The following is a 5,792-nucleotide window of genomic DNA, read 5'->3' on the forward strand; positions in this document are numbered from 1 at the left end:
CATAAAATAATTCTAAAATAAAAGTAATAAATGCAATAAATTAAAGTAAATAATTCTATTTAAGCTAGAGTTATGAACAAATAAATGTGAGGGCAGAGAATTAATTTCTACAGGTAATAACTATCAAGTACACTGGTAATCTGTTAGAAAAACAACAATAAACAAAATTTGTTACATTCTGAACTTTGTTCATACATATAGATACATTCTACGGAACATCAGGTTGAAACCAAAGTTATGTACATTCGATTTATTCTAATGGAGATCAGGTTGAAAGCTTAAAAGTTTGCTAATTTAATGTAAAAAGTTACGAATAAATGTTTTAAATTTAAAAAAACACGTTGTATTGGCGTAACCTGGCCTTAAGCACAATTAATTTCTACACCGAACATATGTACATTCATATATGTATATGTTATATGTATACATATACGTACTTTTGCTTTTTATTTCCAACATTTTGTTCAGGCATATTATTTTCCTTATATAGCAAACAGTACACAAATCATAGAGCAGAAAACGTTCTCATAACAAATTTGGTCAGACTGTCATAAGCATGAATTACGATTATATACAAAGAAAGCCATTAAAAATCTTAAATTGTTAACTTGCATTCAATTTATAACTGACGTTTAAAATTATACACTACTGTTGAATAAAATCCCTGGGGTTCGATGATTAGCGAATTTCTCGCAGAACGCCCAAGGAAATAATTAGCCGAAATTTAAAACTTATCCGCCGCTGAGAAGGTAGCTGGTTTAATAACCAGATAGTGGAAAGACAGGTTCCTGCGGTCGATAACCAGACCTCCAACGCCCAACAGTCGGTAGATTCGAGGGCAAAGGTTTGGAAAATTTCTCGACCACAATCTGGACAGAAAATTACGAATAACGAATTAGTAAGAAGAAGCAGCTGTCGATTTATCAATGAAAAATTGCCACAATTTATCAAAGAAAAATTGTAAACTGGTTTTCGATATGAAATTGCATTTCGCATTAAACGAATGTGCATCCAAATATTCATCCAAATATTAGGTTGCCCCAAAAGTTTCTTTCCGTTTATTAATAATTAATACGTACACAATATTTTATGTTTTATGTTACATTACGACATTCCGTACAATTCATTTCGCTCGATTACTGTTACAGCATCAATGTCTAAGAAATTAGATTGTCTATTTATATAAACACTACCACAGAAAATAATTGAATGCAACTCACGAAAGAAACTTTTAGGACAACCTAATATTTTTCTGATCGAAGAAATGTAAGGATTAATTTCCTGTATGATGTTTCTATTATTCGGAGAAAATTTGGCAGACTTCTGTTTAAAGACAAAAGATGAGCAAAATTTTCTTGGAACAATAGATAAATGAAAACATCGTGCAGCAAATCAGAGATGAGAAAAAAATGTTTGATTAATAAATAATAAATAAAATTAACAAATAAATGTAAACCAGGGTTGTTTGTGCCCTTAAGGGACTGTTTGTTGCGCATTAACAACCTGGTGGGGATATTACACCTGACACCATACTCATGACTTTTCTTCCCAATCGGTTTATGGGGTATACCTAGTTCTCCTGATTGAATTAAAATGAATGAATCTTGAATGAAATTGAATGAATCTTGAATGAATCTCGAATGAATCTTGAATGAATCTTGAATGAAAATGAATGAATCTTGAATTCAATTTTGGGAAAATCTTGAAAGAAAATGAATGAATCGTGAATGAAAATGAATGAATATTAAATGAAAATAAATAAATCTTGAATCAAAATGAATGAATATTGAATGAAAATGAATAAATATTGAATGAAAATGAATGAATATTGAATGAGAATGAATGAATCTTAAATGAAACTGAATGAATATTGAATGAAAATGAATGAATATTGAATGAAAATGAATGAATATTGAATTCAATTTTGGGAAAATCTTGAATGAAAATGAATGAATATTGAATGAAAATGAATAAATATGGAATGAAAATGAATGAATACTGAATGAAAGTGAATGAATCTTGAATGAAATGAATGAAATGAAGAAAAGAATGAAATGAATTAAATGAAAAAAATGAATGAATCTTGAATGAAATGAATTAAATCAAGAAAATGAATGAAACGAATGCAATGAATTAAATGAAGAAAATGAACGAAACGAATGAAATGAAGAAAATGAATGAATGTTCCTGACTTACGGAGTAAGAATTAAATCGTTAAACCTATATTTCTCGTATTAAACATATATCCGTCATGTATTATGCGAATAAAACTGTTCCTATGCTTGATATGCGCGAACAAACAAAATCCAAAGCCACGTGTGGCGATGGAGGGCTGATCGCTCGATGACCTTGAGCAGTGAGTCGATTCGGCGTCGACTCCGCAGTGCGCCTGTTCATTCGCGTTTTCCTATGCAGCACGCAGCCGAGATACGGTCGGGAGCGTATTCTCTATTTTCATTCCAAGCCGGGCCGAACAATGGGGGATCTAAATTGGACAAAAACCAGTCTGCCGTCTAGTTTGGCGAGGCCGAAGGCGTTGTGCGGCGCGGACGGGAACAGCGTTGGCAGCCAAGGGGTCCCACAATAAGGCCCCGTCAGTGTTTGCTACTAACAAACCGCTCGCGCTGGCCAAAATCGATCGACGTTCGTTTGCGCGGGTCCACGGAGCGAGCTCCGGGTGAAAGTCGTAATTAACGTCGCGCACCGAAGGAATGTCCCGTTCCAATGTCGTTCCGGGGTGCGAGGCAGTGTCGCGAGTGGTTCATCGCACTCCCGACCGGTTATGACACCGCTCGCTTTTTATTTAATCACCGACTCCTTTATCGCGCGACTCTTCGAGACTCCGCCTCTCACCGTTTCTTTTCTCTTCTTTTTGAAAATCGCCGACGAATAGCTTCGCCACGCGGATGGTACACGCTTTCTGTCTAATCCATTGTTTCTCAGCGTGGCCCACAGCGCCCCCTGATGCGTTATCGACACCTCGAAATCGGCTATTTTATCGCACTATCTGATTTTAACGGACGATGATCACTTTATCTCTGCAAATGAAAAATGTATTATTTAATAATATTATTTAATACACGTTTCGACTGCTGTGGGTGAAAATTATAGGTTTAACCCTTTGCGCTCGAGTGGCGCCTCTAGGGCGACATATGTAATTTAAAAGTGATTTTTCGAACGTACAGTTTCAATTTTACTTACATCAGAATACAGGTAATTATAAATTGAAACAATAATTGATGGAGTCACGAATGTTTGTAGATGTTTCTTTTCGAAGTAGAGTTTTTTTGCTTTTACGGAAATTTATTATAAAAATGGACAGGATTTGATTCTATAGAATCAAAGGGTTAATTATGTCTCGAGCGCAAATCTTGAATGAAAATGAATGAATCTTGAATGAATGAATGAATCTTGAATGAAAATGAATGAATATTGTATGAATCTTGAATGAAAATGAATGAATATTGTATGAATCTTGAATGAAAATGAATAAATATTGAATGAAAATGAATGAAAATGAATGAATCTTGAATGAAAGTGAATGAATCTTGAATGAATATTGAATGAATATTGAATGAAAATGAATGAATCTTGTATGAAAATGAATGAATCTTGTGTGAAAATGAATGAATATTGAATGAAAATGAATGAATGTTGAATGAAAATGAATGAATATTGAATGAATATTGAATGAAAATGAATGAATCTTGAATGAATATTGAATGAAAATGAATGAATATTGAATGAAAATGAACACGTAGAATTGCACTAAATTACCTTGTTCAACGCAGTTTCAATCTATTCCATAGGCTGGACCGCTCGATATTCGTGTTTATACATGTTTGGAAAACGTTTGATAACGTACAAACACGTACAATTGCACTAAGTTACATTGTTCAACGCAGTTTCAATCGATTCCATAGGCTGGAACGCTCGATATTCGCGTTTATACGAAATCGACGCCAACGGTACTCAGTCAAATCCAACAACAACTTGGAGACGTCAAATCTTGCAAAACCACTGCAACTTTTTTAAAAAGATTAAGACTAATCAATCTCGTATAGGACAATGACTAAAATTATAAGTTAAACATGGTATATAATAATTATGTTGATATTTATGTAAATCGATATGTAACTTACAAATTGTGGTTGCTAATACCCTAATGGAGCATGCGACTTTAAGCAACATAATTAAAAAAAAATAAAGAGAAGTATTCAATAAACATCACTTACTATTTATATCACCTCGTTTGAATAATTCACGATCATAAACTGGAAAAGCGCCGAAACAGGTCTAGAAGTTAGAAAATTACTAATGTTTCATTGGAATAATGGAAAATCCTTAAGAGAAATTGGAAATATTGTATGCAAAAGTTATTCAACATTTCAATGCGTTATTAAACGTTACGAAGAAGTTTGAATCTATATAAACAAAATTAAAGTGTCTATAATCACGAAATAATGCTTTTTTAAAGCTCTTATATGACTTTTCGTACCTTGCTAAAGCCCAAACACGTCTTTTCAAAATTTTTATCTGTCTGTCTATCCGTCTGTTTAACCGAGCTAATCTCCGGAACTACTGAACCAATTTTAACCATTTTTTCAGTAATAAACACCTACACTATCCCCGAGTAACATAGGCTATGTTTTATTTTGATAAGGAGGTGACATACATACAAAAAAAAAAATATACATGTCGAATCGAGTAACCTCCTCCTTATTCGAAGTCGGTTAAAAAATTCGTTTTCAATCTGACATCTTAAAATTTGTAAATAACGAACGAAAAACGAGAATTTATTACGTAGATTTAGTCAATTTCTAAAAATTTAACTTTTCCTCTATCCGTTATCCGGTTTCAAATGCATAGTTGTTCAACGGATAGTGTTCGGCAAAAACTTCCTCGAAATCTGAGCTTTTCAATATACCAAAAAATATATCAAAATATATCAAAAAATATTTTCAGTGGTATTTTATGAAAAAAAAAATAACGTTTGATTGCAAAAAAACGTGCGTTTTCACGCGAAAATCGCCATTTTTTTTCAATAAAAATCGACTCGTTGCTTTGAAATTGGCTCTACATCAGATTTGATGTATTTTTTGGTGACACTTCCGCGCCTCCCTGATTCGGAAAAAGAGAACTGGTTTCTTGATACCTCGAGTCTCTTAACACGTTGATTGGCCATACTGATTCGCATAGAAATGTGTACAAGACTAAAATTTTGTCTCGAGACTATTGGGAATTATAGAATCTAACATTTGTCATATTACCGATTTTTATGTTCCCGTAAAAATGTACGAATTCTATCCAGATTCGTTTTCATCAACACTCAGTCCTTAAAATGAATTATTGAAGTTCCTCAGTGAATAGCTCTGTCACCCATATATGGGTGACATGGCGTTCAACGTGTTAAACCGCTACAGCGGTAGGCGATAAACGCTCGGAATGCACATTTTCGTGGCATTTTGTGGGGTTCCCGAGTGTACAATCGGTTCATTGTGCTCACTCCTCCGTCCTCTATCATTCGCTCTCTCGTTCGTTCTCTCTTCCTCTGTTTGCTTCGAAATGCGTACTGTGCGGGCCTTTATGGAGTTTACCAGGTGGTTTCCAGGTGGTCGAGTCTGAATTTCGAGATCGATTCAAAGGACAACGATAATCTTTTATTCGTTCGATAGGTCCACGGAGCGGGTTCTTTTCTTTCTTGACTCGAGTACAGTCCGAGACAAAATAATGACGCGCTTTCAGTGACCTTTTGAGTCGTTCATTATGGAAATGACCTAAGCACATTTATT

The 5,792-nt window shown here is 34.2% G+C and overlaps 1 long non-coding RNA gene across 1 annotated transcript; it reads right to left on the reverse strand.

Moving 5' to 3' along the window:
* Positions 1–99: 99 nt before the first annotated feature.
* On the reverse strand, positions 100–4,843 carry LOC128885479 (uncharacterized). The gene is made up of 3 exons (XR_008459613.1): positions 3,892–4,843; positions 2,854–3,038; positions 100–869 (listed from the first exon to the last, which is right to left on the reverse strand). It is a non-coding gene; the product is annotated as an uncharacterized LOC128885479 (long non-coding RNA).
* Positions 4,844–5,792: the final 949 nt, after the last annotated feature.

The sequence above is a fragment of the Hylaeus anthracinus genome, unplaced genomic scaffold (assembly GCF_026225885.1).
Source record: "Hylaeus anthracinus isolate JK02 unplaced genomic scaffold, UHH_iyHylAnth1.0_haploid 11981, whole genome shotgun sequence".
NCBI classification, from domain to species: domain Eukaryota; kingdom Metazoa; phylum Arthropoda; class Insecta; order Hymenoptera; family Colletidae; genus Hylaeus; species Hylaeus anthracinus.